At 33.7% G+C, this 23,565-nt stretch overlaps 1 non-coding gene across 1 annotated transcript; it reads left to right on the top strand.

The window, feature by feature from the left end:
• Positions 1–6,662: 6,662 nt before the first annotated feature.
• LOC121220400 (small nucleolar RNA R71) lies at positions 6,663–6,769 on the top strand. Its single transcript, XR_005917602.1, has one exon. It is a non-coding gene; the product is annotated as a small nucleolar RNA R71 (small nucleolar RNA).
• Positions 6,770–23,565: the final 16,796 nt, after the last annotated feature.

The following is a 23,565-nucleotide window of genomic DNA, read 5'->3' as shown; positions in this document are numbered from 1 at the left end:
ACTAACCTCTCAAGATCATGGGATGTGAAGCAACCTTGAACATACGGGTTCTTCAGGTTTGCTTTTGTTTTAACTTGGGCCCTTAAGCCAAGTGAAGTATCAGCTTATTCAAATTGGACTCTCGAACTAACTCTTCTTCAGGCAATGATCATGCATCACAAAAATAATTCCAATTAAGGGCAACAATTGTCTTTCGAATTGGCAAAGGCACAACCATCTTATCATTGTTTTCCAAGTTGAAGCCTTTTTTCAGCATTATAGGTTAATTCTTGAAGATGGAATCAAACCTTTCTTTCACCTTCTCATCTTGAATCACATTGGGATTGTCAGCAGAGGTCTTGGAAGATCTAGTTCTTTTGCTAGACATGGTGATTTTTCCCAAACAATTGGCAAAATTTCGACAATGGATGAAGTAAGGGATTTGCGGTGGTGATTGACTTGCAACAATGACGGGCCTACAGTGGCGTGAAGCTTGTAATGGTGGCAGTAATAAGAGTACGGCAGCGATAGGGTTGCTTCAGAAAAAAGCTTGTGACGGCAAGACTAGGTTTTTACAACAAGGAAAAGATTTTGGGGAAAATTTTCGGGATTTCAGCCAACAGCTAAGAGGAAAAAATATGGTGGTAGAGAGGGGTTTATATAGAGGTGAATTAGGGAAAATTTGCAGCAAAATTTTAGCTACTTTAAGTGACTTTGGCGGCAAGTAAAAATGGAGGGAAAAAATGGTGGATAAATTAAGGTTTTAGGGAACCCTTATGGATGGCAACAATGGGTAAATTTCTCCTCTTTGTTGTTCAAGCTTTAAACCCAAACTATATTTACAAACTAAACTGCTTAAAAGTAAATAAATTGATTAGTACTTGGGCCAATTTGACCCCCTTTATTAAACATAAACAAATTAAATTAAAATTAAAATTAAAGACAAAGATAAAGATAAAAATGAAAAATAAAAATTTTTAAATTAATTAGAAATTTTATTCTCAAAAAATTCCAATTGATATTGTTCATCATAGGGTAGTACTCATATTCCTAAACATCGGGTAAATTAAACAAATCATTGATGGACTTAGAAGTAAGAGATACATTTTTCTTTCGAACGATGACTTCTGTAACATCTTGTGTAGTCAAACTAGCATAGAATTCTCGAACTAGTTCATCATTGGGAAGTGAACGAGCATTAGTAAATCGTTCCCACTTGAGAGCATTGATTATCTTTCTAATCGGCACAGGGACAACCATCACATCATTAGTCTTCAGGTTAAAACCCTTTTTCGGCATCATAGGTTGATGCTTGAAAATTGAATCAAATCGCACTTTCACTTCTTCATCGATCAAAATCGGGTTTTCAAATGTAGTTTTTGACGATCTAGTTTTTTTTGCGAGACATGGTATTTTCCCGAAAATTCGGCAAAGTTTCTCCTTGCAGAGGCAAAAGAGAAATCGGCAAAAGAGGGTGCATCTTACTTCGACAAACCTTGTGACGACGAAAGAGTTGCGGCAACGATGACAACGTACGGCAATAATGGTGGTATGTGGCGGCAATAACGGGTGCGTGTGGCGGCGACGTCGATGCTTTGGCAATTCTCTTGCGGCGGCACTAGGTAGTTTCGGCTAAAGAAAAGAAAAGGGCTAGAGATTCCTTCCAGGATTTGAGGCTAGCAGCACAAAAAGAGAGATTTTAATGAATTTTAGGGTGTAAGCAAATTACTTTGATGGATATGAAAATTTAGTAGAATGGAAAAGGGTTTATATAAGGAAAAATTAGGGCAGAATGTAGCAAAATTTTAGCTAAATTAAAGTTACTTGGGCGGCAAGAAATGGGTGTGATGACAAGGGTTAAATTTTTCCCTCCTTTTTGCTATCTTGGGCCTCAAAATCTGACTGGTATCTCACTAAAAAAAAACTTATTAGTACTTGGGTCAAATTTGACCCTCTTTATTAATATAAAAATTTAAAATTTAACAAAATATTTTAAACTAGAAATACATTTTAAAACCTAATTAGAAGATTTCTTCTTAACAAATTACATTAAATCAATTCCCAGGAAAGGTTGGACTGGTCACAGCGGTCCCGCTTAAGTTTCAATCTCCTTAGACAGAATTAACTAAATGTACTTAATTAAGAAAAATAAATTCTAATTATTTATTTATTTACATGACGAGTTTATGAAAATTCAAGGGTCTGTTAATTTGAACGAAGATTCAACTTGCTCAACTTCACCATCCTAGTAATGTTTGAGACGTTGACCATTAACTTTAAACGTACCTCCGTAATTATCGTACAATTCAATAGCTCCACAAGGATAAACTCGGTGGATGTTATAAGGTCATTTCCATCGGGATTTCAGCTTCCTAGGAAATAACTTTAGCCTTGAATTAAACAACAACACTTTCTGACCTTCTTTAAACTCGTGAGGTTGTATATGACTATCATGCCATCTCTTTGATCTTTCTTTACACATTTTGGAATTCTTATAGGAGAACAACCTCAGCTCTTCCAACTCATCAAGTTGTAACATTCTTCTCTCACCGGCTTGCTTAAGTTCAAAATTTAACTGCTTCAATGCCTAGTGAACTTTATTCTCCAATTCTAATGGCAAATGACATGCCTTTTGAAAGACTAACCGATAAGAAGTCATTCCTAACCGAGTCTTGAATGCTATTCGATAGGCCCATAATGCATCATCAAGCCTTCGAGACCAATCTTTTCTGTTAGGGCATACTACCTTTTCAAAGATACCTTTGATTTCACGGTTCACTCTTTCAACTTGTCCATTAGACTGGGGGTGATAGGCAGTAGCAATCTTGTGCTTTACATCATATTTGTCAAGCAACGACTTAAGCCATTTGTTCACAAAGTGAGAACCTTCATCACTAATAATAGCTCTTGGTGTCCCAAATCGTGTAAACACATGCTTATGTAGGAATCGCATGACTACCTTAGCATCATTTGTAGGGTATGCTTCAACTTCAACCCACTTGGATACATAGTCCACAGCAACTAAGATGTATTTGTTCCCATATGAAGAAGGAAATGGGCCTAAGAAGTTAATGCCCTAAACGTCGAACAGTTCAATCTCCAAAATTTTTATCAAGGGCATCTCATTCCTCCTTGATATATTTCCGGTTCTTTGGCACTTATCACAGTTCTTCACATAAGCGTAAGCATATTTAAATAGTGTAGGCCAAAAGAAACCTGCTTGAAAAATCTTTGCCGCAGTATGTGAACCACCAAAGTGTCCCCCACTTGGAGATGAATGGCAATGATATAATATCTCAGCAATCTCACTTTCAACTACACACTTTCAAATTATATTATCTGCACACTGTTTAAACAAAAACGGATGCTCCCAAAAATAATACCAACACCATGAAGGAATTTCTTCCTTTGTTGGTATGTCATTTCTCGAGGAATTATTCCACATGCAAGATAATTGGCAAAATCAAAAAACCAGGGTATTTCATGAATTCGACTTACCTCAAATAAGTGCTCATCCGAGAAATTCTCGTTGATAGGCACACCAGACTGGGTTACCTTATCTTGCTCCAACCTCGACAGATGACCAGCTACTTGATTTTCGACACCTTTTCTGTCTTGGATCTCAAGGTCAAATTCTTGGAGTAAAAGTATCCAACGAATTAGCCTTGGTTTTTCATCTTTCTTCGTGAGCAAGTATTTAATGGCCGCATGGTCAGTAAATACTGTAACTTTGGTACCTATAAGATATGAATGAAATTTGTCAAAAGTAAAAACTATAGCAAATAGTTCCTTTTCAGTTACCATATAATTGAGTTCGGCTCCCGTCAAGGTTCTACTTGCATAGTAAATGGGGTGGAATACTTTATTTCTTCTTTGACCCATCACACCTCCAACAGCATAATCACTTACATCGCACATCAACTCAAAAGGTGAGTTCTAATCAGGTAAAGCTTCAAAACATGTTTTGTTGAAATTGAACACTGTATCTTTCTCTAACAACAAGCACAGCGGCTTAAAAGTTTTCGAAATCCTTGATAAACTTTCGGTAGAAACCAGCATTGCCTAAGAAACTTCTGACTCCTTTCACATTAATTGGGGCCAGTAATCTTTCAATTGCATCCACATTTTCTTTGTCAACTTCAATTCCTTTCTTTAAGATCTTATGACCTAAGACAATTCCTTCATTGACCATAAAATGGCATTTTTCCCAATTAAGGACAAGATTCGTCTCTTCGCATCTCTTCAATACCTTAGCCAAATTACTCAAACAGATATCATAAGTGTTACCAAAAATAGAAAAATCATCCATGAAAACCTTGACGAAATTTTTGACCATATCAATAAATATTGCCATCATGCATCATTGAAAAGTTGCAGGTGCATTGCATAAACCAAAAGGTATTCGCCTAAAAGCAAACGTGTCATACGAACAAGTAAAGGTTGTTTTATATTGGTCCTCCGGGGCTACAACTAATTGGTTATATCCCGAATAGCTATCTAAAAAATAATAGATTTCATTACCTGCTAGTCGATCTAACACCTGATCCATAAAAGGCAATGGAAAATGGTCTTTTCGAGTGGCTTTGTTCAGCTTTCTGTAATCAATACAGATTCTCCAACAGGTAACAATTCTCATTGGAATTAACTCATTATGCTCATTTTCAACAATCGTGATTCCACCTTTCTTTGGCACACACTACATCGAACTTACCCATGAACTATTTGAAATAGGATAGATGATTCCTGCATCTAACCATTTAATCACTTCCTTTATCACAACTTCTTTCATAATAGGATTGAGCCTTGCCCATCAATCCGAGCTCTTTCACCTTCTTCTAAAATGATTTTATGCATGCAAAAAGAAGGGCTTATACCTCGAATGTCAGCTATGGTCCAACCAATTGCTTTCTTAAATTTCTTTAGAATAGTAATTAATTGCTCCTCTTGATCTTTTGTCAGTTCCGCTGAATTAATCACAGGCAAAGCAGAACAATCACCTAAATACACATATTTCAAATGGGAAGGAAGTACCTTTCTGCTTTAAGAATGTTAAAGGTTACCTGATCGTCTTGAACTCGCATGGTGAGTTCACCTTTCTGCACATCAATTAACGTTCTTCCCGTGGCTAGGAAAGGTCTCACAAGGATGATCGCCACTTCCTTGTCTGCTTCAAAATCTAAAATAACAAAATCAACAGGAAAGATAAATTTATCAACTCTTACCAAAACATCCTCAATCTTTCCTTTGGGATATGCTAAAGATCGACCCGCTAGCTGAAGCATCACAGTTGTAGGTCTTACTTCTCCTATTCCTAACATCTTGAAAATAGACTTAGGCATCAAGTTGATGCTCGCTCCTAAGTTACATAAAGCTTTACCACAGTACGATTCACCAATGTTACAAGGTATAGTAAAGCTTCCTGGGTCTTTCAATTTTGGTGGCAGTTTGTTTTACAGGAACGCACTGCACTCCTTTGTCAAAGCAACAGTCTCATACTCACTCAGTCATTTTTTCTTGGATAGTATATCCTTCATAAACTTCACATAATTTGGCATTTGTTCTAACGCCTCCACCAATGGAATATTGATGTGTAACTACTTCAAAACATCGAAAAACTTCTTGAATTGCACCTCCTATTTCTAATTGTGTTGCTGCAATCTTTGTGGATATGGAGGTGATGGAACTTTCGGTTGAACCGAACAACTTTTCTAAGTAGGTAAATCTACATCCAAAGAAGATGTTAGAATATCTGAATTCACTAGGTCAGGGTTTACCTTGTCAAAATTTGCAGATTATGATTCCTTTGGTGTAGGAACTTCAACAGCTGGTTGACTTTCCTCCTTTTCAACATGCTCATCATCGACATCAATCAATTGGGGTTCCAGAGTCTTTCCACCTCGCAATGCCACTGCCTTGATATGTTCTTTACCCAAATTTCTTGGATTCTCAGTATCGCTCAGCAAGGTTCCTTGTGGTTTATTACAAAGCTCCGTAGCCAACTGACCCATTTGGTTTTCCAAATTTTTCAGTGTTGCTGGTTGGCTTTGGATCAAAGCATCATTCTTTGCCATGTACGCTTTCAACAAGTTCTCCAAACTATTTGATGCCTCAGCTTGTGGTGGTTTTGGAGCTTGCTGATTAAACCCTTGAGATTAGTTGGGTCTTTTCTGTAATAAGTTATTTTTTGGTCCATTTTCTTGGTTGCTCCAAGAAAATTTAGGATGATTACGCCATGAAGGATTGTAGAAGTTGGACTGGGGTCCTTGTCCACTCTTATTTTGATATCAGTTCCCCACATAGTACACTGACTCGGGATTTGATGGACAATTCTCAAAAGAATGACCTTCCCCAAAATACACATAGGAAACTACTTCAAACAGACTTGGTGGCTGAGCTGCAAAATTATTAGTATTATTAGTTGTTAACTATTTTAACATAAAGGAAATAGACAATACTGAGCCGATAACAAAGTGAGGGAGTCAACTTGAACTCCGGCTACACGTCTTCCTGAAGCTATTTGATTTGTTAGCCATTGATAGATATTACTCGTGATCCTCTCGATGATCTTATAAGCCTCATTATAAGACTTAGACAAAATTGCACCATTCGCGGAAGCATCTACCATCAATCTTGTATGTGCATTGAGACCATTATAAAATGTCTCCAACTGGATACAATGAGGAATCCTATGATGAGGACACTTACGAAGTAACTCCTTGAATCTCTCCCAAGCCTCATACAAAGACTCGTCATCTAGTTGCTGGAAAGTTGTGATCTCGTTCCTCAACTTAACATTTTTGTTAGGTGGGAAATAGTTAACCAAAATATCTCTGCTAATTCTTGCCATGTAGATATGGAACTTGGTGGCAATGAATTGAGCCATGCTCGTGCTCGATCTCACAACGAGTACGAAAACAACTTCAACCTCAATGCATCTTCAGTCACACCGGCTATCTTAAATGAATCGCTCATCTCCATAAACAATCGAAGGTGGAGATGTGGATCTTCTGTGGGCATACCACTAAATTGGTCCACCGTTTGTAGCATCTGAAACATCACTGGTTTCAATTCAAACTAGGTTGCCTCAATATCTGGCCTTCTAATTCCTGTGTTTAACTCGCTAAAAAGTGGCACAGTATATTATCTGATTCATCGATCCCTATCATCGGCAATAAGGATGGGATTTCGTACATAATCGGCTTCATTACCTTGGTCTTGATTCTGATTTCCAAGGTCCATCTCGACTTCTCTTTGAGCTGTCCATTCACGCCTTCTTTGTCTGAAAGTTCACTCTATTTCAGGGTCTACAGGGAGTAAATCGATAATTCGATCTATGCTCATAAACACCTAAGAAGAAATTCACAAAAATTAAAAAGAATAAGTTAGTAATGTTAGAAATAAATCAAACTGAAAATAAATGATTTCACGAAAAAAATGGTTATGCCAACAGTTGACAATCCCCGGCAACGGTGCAAAAAACTTGTAACGCTCGGGTTTGTGCAAGTGTACATAGTCGTTATCAAGTAATAAGTAAGTATCGAGTTATCGTCTCCACAAGGATTGTATTTGTGCTAAGTCACTTAATTTGTAAAATTATATTAACAATTTGAAAAATAAAAACAAAATATAGTTTAGAAGTGGTATAAACTAGATCCAATGATCCCTAATGTAAATTATCCTAATATGTAGACTATATGAATGAAATAGATTTTAGAAAAATTTAACGCAATTTGCAACAACTATAACATAAATAAAGTAGGACAATTACTTTAATTAAACTTAATTTATTATCATCATGCTTAATAATATTCAGAAAAATATTCCATGCTTAAACATTTTTCAAAGTTTTCAAAATTTCATATTCCATTTTAATGCCATTCATTATTCACATTTTAATTCTTACTCCCATTTCCTCTCATTATCTTCCTTCATAATGTACTTGAACTCGTACCTCTATGCGATTCTGACTAACATACCAAATTTGGCACCCAATGCCTGATGGATAAATCTGTAGTAATGAATTGTGCCCCACATGTAACAACCCGGTTTGACTCTAATCGGAATAGTGGTTTCGGGACCACAAATCTGAGTCCTAAAAATATTTCAATATTATTTTGTGTGTTTACTTTGTGTGCATTTGATTGTGTGAAATTTTCGTATTTTAATTTTGTTGTTTGAGTGTCCGATTAAATAAAAGGATTAAATCCCGAAAAATAAAAATTTAGGGGTTAATTATAAAAGCACCTAATTGTTGTTGTCTTTTTAAATGGAAGGATTCATGATGCAATAAGACCATAAAGTAGTGAGTGGGTGATAATGGTAAAAAATGACCTTATATTATAAGGTTTATATATTTTGTATTAAAGGTTAATATAGTAAACTAATAATTAAATAAACATATGATATAATAAATCAATTGAAGCTATTATTTTCATTCTTCCTTTGCCGAAACTTAGAAAAACAAATAGGGTTTAAAAGCTTTGAGGTATTCGGTCATTAACAAGCTTAATTCAAGGTATGTTTTACTTCGGTTTTTGATAATTTTTACGTTTTTGAGATCGTTGCTTCGTGTTCTTCAAAACCCATATCTTAATTTTGTGAATTGTGGATGATTTTGAAATGTGCCATTGATGAATGCTTGAGTTTTATGATGTTAGTAGGTGAAATATGAAATATATTTGTTAGATTAATATATTTTGTATTGGAATTTTTAGTGAAATTGAGTAAATAGGGCTAAATTGTGAAATTAAATTTTTGGGGGACTAAAGTGTGAAATAAATGCAATGTGTGGACTTTTATGAGAACCATGAATATTCGGCCCTTGTGTGGTATGGGCAAATTTTGTATAAATTGTGTTTTATGCAATAGGGACTAAATTGCAAAAGTGTAAATATTAGGGGCAAAATAGTAATTTGCCAAATTATGTGTTTTTGGATAAAATTGAATGTGTTAATAAATAAATTATCTTATTTTGAATATATTTAGATCGAGAACCAAAGAAATCAGAGTTAGATCGGGGAAAAGCCAAATTAGTCGAATAATCGTCCGACTTCGATTTTCCATCGTCCGAGGTAAGTCTATTAGCTATTTAATGTTATTAAATCAATATATATATATGTATGAATATCTATTATGTTGTTGTTGAGCTATAATTAAAAGTAATTTAATTGAATAAATTCAAATTATAAATGGTATAAATATGTATATACAATGTTCAAATATATAGGTATATGCTTATATAAATTTTTGAACTAAGTTAAAGTATGAATGGTATAAAGTTATATATATATAAATTCAAATAATTATATATGTATCTATATGTATACATATACTTGAATTTGGTTGGTTGTATGAGAGTTATATATATGTGCACTTAAGATTCAAATATATGTAAGTAAATACATGTATAAATTCTTGCTTAAATTAAAGATATGTATAATACATATGTATACATAAGTTTCGAACATATAGATGTATGTAAAAACATTTGGGTTTGATTAGAAGTATGTATGTTGTAATTGTACAGATAATTTCGAATAAGTAAGTATATGGAGTTGGAACATCTATATATATATATATGAATAAGTCTTGATCATATTTTAAGGTATAAATGTTAAAAACATACTTGGGAGTTCGAATATATCTAAATGTATATTTGTGTACAGATTCTTGAATTGAATCGAATGTATGATTCGCAAACTCTTTTGTGATTGAATATGGACTACAATGAATGTGTGTTTGCTATTAATAAGTATTTGAGGAAATTATTCTGTATATGGGAAAATTGAGATTTTCAAGCATAGCGCTTAGCAGGCTTATTGCCGGTGAAACACTTCAGACTATATGTCTAGCAGGCTTAATGCCGGTGAAATATTTCAGACTATATGTCTAGCAGGCTAAGTGCCAGTGTACTGAATCAGGCTTAAAGCCTAGCAGGCTAAATGCCGGTGAATCTGTTTTAAGTATGTGATTAGGTGTACAATTATATGATTTTGGATATATTTAATTGATAAGTATATTTATATATATACATTTGGCTAAGTGCGTTTGATGATTATATATATATATCCGGCTTATACAATTGAGAAATATATATATGCTCTGGGATTATGCATTTGATAAATATATACTTTTAAATATTCGGTACACATATTTGATTAGTAACTATATATATGCATTCGAGATATATATATACCTTGGTTTATAAGTATTTGATGAAAATGAATGCATTCGTTCATATGTATTAGATTTGTATTGGTTTAAAGTTTAAAATGAGTATTCATACACATTCGGTTATGATATGTGTATAATATATATATGCTCAGTTGTATACATTCGTTGTAATGTTGTTTGGTATAAAAATATATATTCAATTGATCGCTTTCGACAGGTATGCATATCTGTCTATAAATGAAATGGTCTGAGTACAATAATATATAAATATTAGTTATTCGTGTTAATTGAAATCTCAGTGAAATAGATTAAAAAGTAACTTTATTTATATATTTATATACGTTTAGTTATGCTGTAGACTTACTAAGCTATAAAAGCTTACTTTGTTTGTTTTCGTCCATTTGCTTTTATAGATTTTGGAGATGCGTTACGAGCTCGGGGATCATCAGCATAGTCCATCACACTATCGACTTCTTTTGGTATTTTGTTAAATATTTGAACTCAATCTTATGGCATGTATAGGTTTGAGTACGATGTTAATTACATTTTGATTGTAAATTATAATAGCTATGCGAAAGTAATTAAATTTTTACGTTGTGATCAGTTTGGTTTTAAAAATGTTGAATTTGTTCGGTAATGCCTCGTAACCCTAATTTGGCGACGGATACGGGTTAGGGGTGTTACACTACACTAGCTAGTAAAATCGAAAAATGAGTGTGCCCGGCATTGGTCGATATAACAGACAAATAAATGTACCCTGTGCTAGTCAGTAAAATCGACTGAGTGTTCATTCATTCAAAACCAATGTCTTAATTTCATTTTAACATTTCACCAAATTGTCCCAAAGACTAACTCTCTTTATATACTTGCCAAACAAAGTAATATATATATAGGAACAATAATTGAGATAATCGGGCTATAGAAGCACCAATGTCTCAATTCCATTTCAAAACTAATTTTACATACAGTTCATATTATTTTTAAAACTATTTAATTTGATTATCTATCTCAATAATCAATTAAATTTACACCAATATGATTGATCTGCCATAATCAACTATTAATTCATTTTATAACTCTTCTATTGTTTTTCCTCCTCCTCCTCTCCATTCCACTTCCTTCATTTACAAGTATCTATACAAGAATCTTTAGTCTTAGTATGACATGCTTTTATGTAACATCAATTATCCTTTCACTATTTATATATATACTTTTAACAAAGTTGTCTTCTTGAGTAGTAGCCACTAAATTGTTTATAACCAAAACTACAGAATTCAAAATTAAGATCTAATTATTTTTATTAAAAAAAACTACACCTAATGACATTTTTACTATAAAAATTTCAAAATTTATTTCAAATTAGATTAATACCAGCTTTTTTTAAAACCTATCCTATTTTGCTGCTAGGTAGCTTCGACTCTTCTTCACTAAAAATTAAATATCTTTCAGTACAAGTCTCATATTATGTTTTTGTTTGTTCCACTTGAAAATAGGCACATTAATATTTTAGGCATATAAATTTCATCTTCTACAAATTTTTGTACAATTTTTAATTATTTTTCAAAGCTAGAACAAGGGAACCCAAAATCATTCTGATATTGCCTTATAAAAATTATTATATCTCCTAATATACAATTTCATTGCTTTCACCGTTGATTTTATAGATAACTAGACTCACTAAGATTTAATTTCATGCTTGATTCAACCTCTAACTCTATTCCTACAATTTTTGGTGAATTTTCAAAGTTGTACTTCCACTGCTGTCCATAAAGTGTTTAATGAAACATTTTGCTCTTCCATGATTTGATTAAGTTTTTCTCATTTCATTATATGACATACTACATTCCAACCAAATCCAATACCAAAACATATAATCACTAAGTTAGACAAATTTTCATTTCTGTTTAAATTAGTCATCTAGTTCGATAATCAATCTCAAACATAGAATTTCGAATTCAAATAATCGTTTTCAGTTTACCTCGGTACCATACTTTGCAAAACAAAATAAATAGGTAACAAATATAATGATTCAATTTATAGAAATACAAACATAACATGAATTAACTTAGTAAGTTCCATATGAACTTACTTGACAAAAATAGCGAAACACAAAACACCGGTGACTAATCTGCAAATTAGCTCAAATCTCGATCTATATAAAAATTTATTTCAATTATTAGTCCCAAGTCTTTTATAACATTCAATATAATGCATATTTCTTCCTATTAATATTTTCACAATTTCTCTAAAGTTTTTCATTTTATTCAATTTAGTCCTTAAAACCGAAACAAGCTTAACTTTCATATTTGAGCTCTGATTTTTAAACTCATTTCTATTTCATCCTTCAACAGCCCTCTATTATCAATAACTACAAAAATTTCATATCAATTTTGATATACTCATGATTTAGTCCCTATGTTCAAAATTAATAATTTTCACTTTACAAATTATCATTTTTTTTCATATATAAGCTTAAAGGTTAATCATTTAACACCAGAATTTCAAACATCCAAATAAAGTAGAACCCTCAAATTTTAACAATAACAAACACTACTACATGGGTCAATTAACTTAAAATACCGAAATTTCAAAAATATAAAAATTATGAGAAAATGACTAAATTGAACTAATCAAATTGAGCTCAAACCTATTGAGCCCTAGGCCGTGCGCTTCTCCCTTTCCTCCCCTGCTACGAAAGGTAGAAGGTGAAAGAAAAAAATGTTTCTTTCCATTACCAACGACCACTAATTTAACATACTTACTTATATATATTTCTTTACTTTTTCTTCTTTTCTTTTTACTTATATATATTTCTTTACTTTTTCTTCTTTTCTTTTTATTAACTATGTTTATATTTCTTTTCTTTTTATTTACACAAAATGAATTTTAGTGGTTAATTGCCACTTTGGCCCCTTTATTTAATTTCAAACTAAAATCTTTTTATAAAATAAATTTTACATCTTATATAATTTAGTCCTTGTACTTAATTTAAGCACTATGTATATGAAATTACCTATTCAAGATTCAATTAGCCTAAAAATTAACTCCATAAATATTTATAAATATTATTTACGAGACTGATTTGCGAAAATAGGGTCCCGAAACCTCAATTTTCAAAATTGCTAACTCAAGAATCGATGCACTTGTACTTTTACTACTTGTCAAATTAGTAAATTTATTCTATCACAATTTAATATAAATTTATAATTAACTTGTAAATATTAATAATATTTACTGACTCAGTTTATGGAAACGAGATCTTGGATCGTAATTTTCAACTCCACTGACTTTAGTATCATAACCCTTGTACCTTCATTTACTACCAATTAAACAAAATTACTAGACCAATTTAATATGTTTCTATACAAGTCTCATAAATATTAAATATTAAAATCTACGAACTCATTTTACGAAAATGACATTTCAAAATCGTAGTTTTTGACCCACTAGAAACCAGGTCATTACATAGTTGCTGACGAAATTCGTTCTTCAATCAATGTGGATGTAATCTGAAATAAAAGAAGAATACTAGAATACTATGAAAAGAATAGAAGTGGAGAACTTACTTGTAGAAATCAAAGGTAGGGAATGCGAAAAATCAAACCTAGATCTTAAGGGAGAGTGTGGCGGCTAGTAGAGAGTAGACCTGTCCATGGGACGGGCCGGGCCGGGTTCGAGCCAGGCCCACAAAAAATTTCAGCCCACTTCCCAGGCCCGGGCCCGGCCCGGCCCGAAATATGGGCCTGAGATTTTGCCCAGGCCTGGCCCGAGAAAAAATATGAAGCCCAAGCCCGGCCCGGCCCTGCCCGTTTTTAATTAAAATTAAAATTATATTTTTAATAAAATTAAAACTAATTATTATTAAAATTAATTGTTAGTAAAATCATCAAATTATTAAATATTAATTGTATTAATTGTTGTAACAAAATCTAACATTTGATTAGTAAAATTATCAAATTATTAATTGAGAAGACGGGGAGATTGGCATTGGAAATGCAAAAACAAAATTTTCCCTGATCTTCAGAAGAATAAATCAAGCATTCCAAATTTTATTTTTGGAAATCCTACCTAAGTTGACCAAAATAATAAAATGCAGTTGGGCTGGTTTTTGGATGTTAATGATTAACAAGCATTTACTAAAATTAGATGCTTTATCACCTGTGTTTTGTTCCATATTGTATTTAAAATATATATATAACTTTTTGCCTTTGTAAAAAAATATTATATATATGAATACTAAATATGGTTTATAAATTAATTTGATTAGTAAAATTATCAAATTATTAATTGTTAATTGTATTAATTGTTGTAACAAAATCTAACATTTAATTAGTAAAATTATCAAATTATTAATTGTATAAAACTAAAACTATTATATTTTAAAAATAAAAATATATGTATTTAATATATTTTCGGGCCGGGCCGGGCCCGGGCCAAAAAAGTTTTGCCCGAGGCCCGGCCCATTTTCTAAACGGACCTCATTTTTTGCCCAAGCCCATATTTCGGGCCTATATTTTTACCCAAACCCTCTCATATTTCGGGCAGGCCGTCGGGCCGGGCCGAGCCGCCCGGCCCATGGACAGGTCTAGTAGAGAGTGTTTGCTCTTCTTTGGGTGTTTGAGATGTATGTTTTCATGCCTAGAACCAATGGGTATAAATAGACTTTTAATGGGCTTTATTCTTGAGAGGGCTCATTTTCGATTGAAAAACACAAGCATGTTGCGACATAGCTTATGCATGGCAAGACACAACGCCCTAAAAACATCCATTTTAGCTTCAAAGTGCTCGTCTCATGCCATAGCTTGTGCATGGTACGACACGAAATCTTAACATCTGGTAATTTGGATTTGAAGTGCATGTGTCGTGCCATGGCCTATGCATGGTGTGACACGACATTGCTCCTAGCCCTTCGAGATGTGTCAAAGTCCTCCAGTCGTCCATTTTTGTCCTCGATTAGCTTCTCCTTGTTCCATTGTGTCTAAAAACTTGTTTGCTCCTAATTTTAACATGCAAATATGCACTTCTTATCTAAAATTTTGCTACAAATGAAAAAATAAAAATAAATTATAATATGTACAAATCAATTAAAGTTCAATGGTTTAACAACTATGCCGTGCTACTAGACTTGTCTGGCAATTCTCTAAATTTCATCATTGAAATCAATTTTTGTTCATGACCATTGTAGGCCTTCCAATCATTCCCATTCCTATCAAGATCTCACCATTTTTCTTATTCTCTTGCATTACGAGTACCTACACTTGCAGAACTCAAAAAGTACCTTTAATCAAGGCCATTAGAGATTAAATTGAATAAAACGTAACACTATTCCCTAATTGATCCCTCACTTTGGGAATCATGGCTACATTTTAACACTTCTATCTCAACATTGATTTTTATAATTAGTTTATTTTGCTCGAGATCAATTATCGATTTAGAATGGGCTAGAAATGGCCTACCCAACAGAATGGGGATTCCCTGCTCTTTTCCAAAATTGAGGACTACAATATCGATGAGGATTATAAATCCCCATACCTTGATCAATACATCCTCGAGTACACCTTTTGGGCATACCAAGGATCTATCGGCTAATTGTAGTGTTATTGAGGTATTTTTAAGATTCTTGAGTCTAAGTTTTTGATAGATCGATAGGGGTATTAAGTTTGTGCTAGCCTTAAATCGTAAAAGGGCCTTGCTAAACTGTCGATCCCCTATCTATATTGGAATTATAAAACTAACCAAATTTTTTAACTTTGTGGGTATTCTTTTACCAATTAGCGTGTTACACGAGGCATCAATGTCAATTTACTCGCCCTTTTTCATTTTTTTATGTCGTGCCATAATTTCCTTTAGTTACTTGCCATATTTTGAGATTTTATCAATTAGTTTTAAGAGCAACAAATTGACATTGAAGGATTTAAATAAATTAAGAAAATTTATTAAGCCTACCTTGTCCTTCTTTTTCTTGTCCTCTAGTCGTGTCGAGAATGGTACCTTCGTTGTGCTCAGATTTAATATTACTAGATTAGGCACCGTTTCGGCCACCTCCTCGATTAGCTCGTGTTGCTTGGTTTCCTCCTCCTCTGTGGGTTAGTCGATGGCTTCGGGAACCTCCTCCTTTTTATGGATGGGCTCCCTAGGTGTTTTAATTCTTTGCCCTATTGCAAAGCAATCGCCTTTTAGTGTTCATTCCTATCTCTCTAAGGGTTGTTCTCCGTATTAATAGGGAGATGTTGACCATTTTTCTTTTGGAACATCGTCATTAATTGGCTCATTTGGTTATAGAGACTACCCATTCGGGATTCGAGTCATCTAAATGTATCTTGGACTTGTCAAATGTGTGTCTTCATTGTTTGCATCTCCCCCTCTAGTCGATCGAAGCATTGACCACATGAAGTATAGTCACTCCCCTCAGTTTTTTGTTACATGGGTAGGGGTTGGTAATGAGGGTTTTGCCGAGTTTGCACTTGATTTGTACCTCCTTGATTGCCGCCCCATTTGAGGTTCGAATGATCCATTCAACTGGGGTTATAAGTATTTGCATAGGGATGTCGACCCCTATTGACTATGTAGCTTGCCTTATCTATCTAGTTTCCAAAGTTTGACTCTACTCTCATCGTCTTGACGGTCGTCTCCAAATGGTTAAGCTTCTCTAAAATTTGTCGATATCAGTCATCTTCACTGTCTTCGTTTATAGCTTTTACCGTTGGTGTACCACCCCTAACCCGTCTTTATCACTGAATTAAGGTTACGGAGTATTACCGTACAATCGAAAATATTTAAACAGCATAACATTCAATAATTTAAATATATCATAAACCATTCAATCACATGCATCCTATCACTAAAATGAGCCTTCGAGGCCCTAAAGATAGCTTTGAGTTAATTCGGGACTAATTTGAAACAAAACAAAAAGTTTAAGAAAAAGTTGTTGAAATTGAAAAATAGGGGTCACGCGGCCATGTGGCCAGGCCGTATGACATAGGCCCAAGTCGTGTAACTTTCGAACAAGGGACACACGGCTGTGTCCCAGCCCGTGTCCTCACTCATGTAACTCACTGAGTAGGGTTACACGGTTGTGTCACATGCCCGTGTGCCAGGTCATGTAACTTTCTGAGTTGCCCCACATGCCCGTGTGACAGGCCATGTGCTAGGCCGTGTAATCCACTAACTTGGAATCTTAAAAAACTTCAAATGACACATGACCATGTGACAGCCCGTGTCCTAGGCCATGTGAACCTAAAATTTTACCTAAAATCAAGCCATTTCATACCCAATTCATGCATAACTAACCAACCCACTTATGCACACTTTCAAGGGACTAAAGCATCATTCAAAAACACATAATAATGCCACTCCAAACAACTTAATTCGCCTAACCAATATGTCATTCAAAGGCACCACAATTGTATTCAAACATCATTGACCTAAACATGCCAACATTACCTTATATCATGCAAAAAATCGTATTCAAATACTTACCAAAGCACATCACAGTTGACCATTATCAAACCATTACAAACATACCAAAAGAACCTTAGATACAACCATTTGAAAGTGACCAAAATGACATAACTTGGTAAGACATTAAAGTGCACCAAACCAAACATAACATTCAAAGCATAAACACACCAAAACACCATTACAAAACATCCTATACATGCTATCATAAACCTTGGCCAAAATACTCAAAATCTACCAAATTGATTGCTGGATAGTGTGATAGGTCTCCTACAAGCTTCCAACCAAATCAAGCTTCCGATAATCTATAGAATAAAAGAAAGAAACTACGTAAGCAACGAGTGCTTAGTAAGCTCATATAACCCAAAACATAACTTACCATTTCATTTATACAATTCATAGAATAAGCATAAGTCAATACCAATGCCATAAGCTTAGTATAAGCCTATACAACATCACCAACTCACAAGTTAGTATAAATTCCATGATACAAATGAATTCAACCTTAAGATAAGTAGTTTCCATATGTAAACATATCATTTAACTCATAAATATTGTAACGGCCTAAATTCAAGGTTATCGGAACAGTGGTTTCGTAGCCACAAATCTGATTTAAAGATAAATTTATTTTAATATTTTTGCATGAATATTGATATGATAGGAAGATCGTATGAAAATATCGATAGAAAAATTTTACAGATTTAGTGGTTAGTTAGAAAAAAATTATTGAAGAAATTGGGTAAAAATAAGGTATCGAGACCTCGATCTCATAAAATCGAGTCAAAAATATTTTTATAAATATTTATGAAATGTTAGTAATATGGTATTAAAATTTCGTTAGAAAATTTTAATGTTTGGATAGTCAATTAAGTGAAAAGGACTAAATTGAAAAAATGTGTAAAAGTTACTAGAAGAATTAAATAGCTCCATTGTTAAATGAGGAGGGACATAAATTGAAAATAAGCCCAAAAGGAGATATTTTGTGTAACACCCCGAACCCGAGGCCGTCGCCGGAGTCGAACACGAGGTGTTAACAGACTTCAAACCACTTAAAAAAAATTTCCAAGACAAGCTGCCAGTCTGCGTACTAGTCCCTTTAAAAATCATATCTTGAGTTCTGAAACTCGAAATCCAGTTCCGTAAATTTTCCCTGAAACTAGACTCATATTACCATCTACATATTTTTTTCTAGAATTTTTGGTCGGGCCAATTAGTACAGTTTATTAGTCAAAGTCTCCCATGTTACAGGGATCGACTACACTGACCTTTGCGCATTACGACTTGGATATCTCCCTGCACAGAGCTTCAATACTGATTCCGTTTGTTTCTATAGAAACTAGACTCAGAGAGGAATCTATACATATATGGCATGACTCCTAATTATCTCTGGTTAATTTATAATGAATTTCCAAAGTCGGAACAGGGAATCCAGAAACCGTTCTGGCCCTGTCTCACGAGAACCTGAATATCTCTTAACATACTGTCCATATGATCGTTTCGTTACTTTCCTATGAAAATAGATTCATCAAGGTTCGTTTACATAATTTATTCATTATTTAATTCCAATCCTACTATTTCTAGTGATTTTCCCAAATCTACATCACTGCTGCTGCCAGCATCTGCCTTTAAGGTAGACTTTACCTATTTCATAGTTTCCATGATTCAACTAGCCCTTTTAGCATAAATAGCACAAATTATGATAGTGATTAACCATTCCATACCAAATGATTATAACATTATGCTCAAACATATATAAGCCATTTTCGCATGGCTATATACATTAACCAAAATATTCTTCCGCCACTAGTCTATTTTATACATGCCATAAGATAATCCAAAACATAGCAGTACCAAACAGTGGATAGTGATAGTGTGACTAGTTGCTGACGATCCCCGAGCCTGTAGCTTCGCAATGAGATCTATAAAACAGAGGAAACAGAGTAAACGGAGTAAGCATTACAATGCTTAGTAAGTTTTAAGCAGTGTCAACAGATAACAATCAAATTATAACATAGTTGTTCGTATTTTTATTTCACTCTTCCTTCGGGCATACCATCCCTTTACCGAATATGCACATCTCATCATATACAATAGGCAGATAAACTTTCACATAAAAGTGAGCTCATGTGACATAGATATATCGTATGATTTCACATCACCTCTCACACTGATCCGATGTCACATAATCATAGGAATAGTCTCATAGATTGCTCTCGTATGCATCACATAACTACCTTATGATTTAGTGCAAATCAAGCTCACATATAAACTGGGATTACATACCTGTTTAACCTTTCGCATTGAATATATTTATAAGCAATTCTTATTACGAAGTCTTACCCGGACATAATCTCCACATGAAGTTATCGGGTCTTACCCGGACAAAATTCCCACACGTAGTCATCGGGTCTTTAGAGCTCGGATATAGTACGAGCACGAAGCTTACGGACATTAATCAGTGATAATATTCTCGCATAAAGCCTGCGGGGTTTTAACCCGGATATAGTACTGACACAAATGCCCTTCGGGACTTATCACATTTATGCACTTTCACATCCATCACGTTGGCCACTCGGCCCCGTCACATATATACACTTTCACATTCATCACATCGGCCATTAGTCCTTATCACATATATACACTTTCACATTCATCACATCGGCGATTAGGCCTTATCACACATATACACTTTCACATTCATCACATCGGCCATTAGGCCTTATCTTCATCACATCGGCTATTAGGCCTTATCACATATATACACTTTCACATTCATCACATCGGCTATTAGGCCTTATCACACATATACACTTTCACATTCATCACATCGGCTATTAGGCCTTATCACACATATACACTTTCACATTCATCACATCGGCCATTAGGCCTTATCACATATATATACACTTTCACATTCATCACATCGGCCATTAGGCCTTATCACATATATACACTTTCACATTCATCACATCGGCTATTAGGCCTTACTATCATTTCATATTCGAATACTCATAAACTTACAATATCACGATTTAGAATTCAAGTATGGGTTTAATCAATAGCTTATGAGCAACTAAAACAAGTTTATCAAGGTTCACAACATAATCTCAAATTCAGCACAAGCTGTTTTTCCTGAGCAATAGTCACTAAATCATTTATAACTGGAGCTACAAAACTCCAAATCACTTTCCGTTAATTTTTCCTGAATATAGACTCGTATATCTTCCATCCATAAAATTTCCAGAATTTTAGGTTTGGCCAATCAATACCAGATTTTTCTTAAAGTTTCCCCTGTTTCACTGTTTGACTAATCTGACCACTCTTCACTACGAATCAAATTTCTCATTTTACTGAATTCAAAATGTGTTTTATTTGATTTAATTTGAAACTAGACTCATTAAGGAGTCTAAGCATATAAATTTTATCTTATAACCATTTTTGTACAATTTATAATGATTTTCTAAAAACAGAACAGAGGATTACAGTGTCATTCTGCGCTGTCTCACACAACTTTAAGTATCTCATTATCGGAAATTCCTTTGCTTACACGGTTTCTTTTATAAGAAACTAGACTCATTAAGATTTAATTTCATGTCTCATTCAGCCTCTAATTCAAATCCATAAATTTATGGTGATTTTCTAAAGTCACGTTACTGCTGCTGTCCTAAGCAGACTATTTCAAATTACCCTTGAATTCCCAAGCTCAAACACTTAAGAACTTACCATTTGAGCTTAGAACATATCATGGCCACATCATATCTTATTAAATCAACTCATCATGTCCTATTATAATTGAATTTACTCAACGTTTAATCACTTAAAACTTACCTCGGATGTGGTCGAACAATTTCGGCGGCTATTCGATCACTTTTTCCTTTCCCTTATCCAACTGTGGTCCTCTAAGCTCTTGAGCTAATTCAAACAAATTTAACCTATTAAAGTCTCATTATGCTAGCTTATGGCCGAATATGACAAGGAGTTTGATTGGTCATATGGCCACCTTCTAGCTCAACTACACAATGGTCATATGCATTTTCAATCACATCAAGCAATTTAATACAATTCATTCGAACATCAAAAGAAAACCTCAAGGTACTTAGCCCATATATACTTTAGGCATTAGAGTCACATATATATATGGAATCATGAATCAAACTCAACATTTTAGCTAATATTCCCCCTTGGCCGAATTTTCTAAGCCAAGACAAAAGCATCAATATGCTTGCCTCTAACCGAATACATGCAACACCAATCTTCTTCCTATGGCCGAATATGCATGTCTATGTTTAGGCCGATTATATACTTAATACCACACATAAATGGCATACATTTTACTAACTAATGCATTACATATTATTTAACCATGTATATCACCAATCAATTTCATCACAATTTCACTTAAGCCTATTCTCAATACAATACATCGTGCTCAAATCATTATTCAAGTTCAAATTCGGCCAGCACACATATACATACTAGCAACTATGTATTAACATTGCATTTCATACTATAACCGAATGTATAGCTCATCGAAATATATTTATTCATGTTCCCTTAACACATATTGGTCAACTAGATCATGCATTATTCTTTGGCACATTTGGTCATTAAAGCAATCACCTATTTAACTTTCAAGCATTTTTATACTAACATTTCTCCCAAGGCCGAATTTATATACAACCTTTAGTACTCATTTAAAGTTTATATTTTAAGTAATTAATATACACAATATTAACCAAATATCCATTTACTAAGCATTTTAACAAATTTTCCTTCAACTATCCACACATTCGGCAATCACATAATCAAACACTAAACCTTAACTTCCAAGCCAAAACAACTAGCAAATTCAACACATCCAACATAAATTTCCATGCTAATGACATCAAAACAACTACTAAGAATTTCAAGCTCCTTGGCCGAATTTCAATCTTCCAAAATAACAAAATTTGAGCCATGAAATAGGTAGAATTCAAACTAACCATTCAATTTATGCATGAATTTCCAAGAGTAGCATTGTACATACCTTGATCTAGCAATCTCCTTAGCTGAAAATTTTAACAACAAAAGGAAATTTCTTCTCCACCCTTTCCTAGCTACGGCAATGGAGGAATAAACCAACTTTGGTTTCTCCTCCCACTAACACATTATTTTTATTACCCATACTCTTTTATTCATCTTTAATTCATCTAATACATTTTTTTATTACATATTTCTCACCACTAATAAATATAATAATATTAACCCATGCATATAATGCCCATACTTATAAGCTTGGCCGGCCACTAGCATTAAAAGTGGCAAATTGGCATGCAAACCCACTTATTTGCATCATTCAATAATTAATCACTTAAAATAAGCCACACATATATTCAAAGCTTCTCACATAAGTCCTTTTTATTTAGAAACACATTCAAATTGACAAAAATCAAAGCATTCAAATTTCACACATGCATGATCACATATTTTAGACATAAAATATTATATTCAATTATTTCTGCAACTCGGTTTAGCGGTCCCGAAACCACTTCCCGACTAGGGTCAAATTAGGGGTGTCACATTTTGGGTGGCATAAGTTGAGAAAAATAGGAGAATTGGTGAAATAAGGGCAAAATGGGAAAATAACAAATTTTACTAACATAAAAATAGGATCAAATTGGAATATCTAGAATTCTCTTCATATTTTCTTCATTATCATCAGCCAAAAAAATGTCCTATGGGTTTATTCAAGTTGGTACTTCATAATTTTTGCACCAAGTGAGTTAATCCTTGCCTTTTTCTTGTAATTTTTGTGTTTCTAAGACTTTTACAACTTGGTCATATTACTAAATTCATTAGTTTTTTATTTTATGAATGAAATTGAAAGTTTCTATGAATATGTACTGGAATTTTATGATGAAATATCATGAAATTGAAGCTTTAATTTGTTTATGAGATGATTTTATTGGGTAATTT

Source organism: Gossypium hirsutum, chromosome D08 (assembly GCF_007990345.1).
Source record: "Gossypium hirsutum isolate 1008001.06 chromosome D08, Gossypium_hirsutum_v2.1, whole genome shotgun sequence".
NCBI lineage: Eukaryota > Viridiplantae > Streptophyta > Magnoliopsida > Malvales > Malvaceae > Gossypium > Gossypium hirsutum.
Note: the sequence above shows the minus strand (reverse complement) of the source record. Positions and strands in the feature narration are given on the sequence as shown.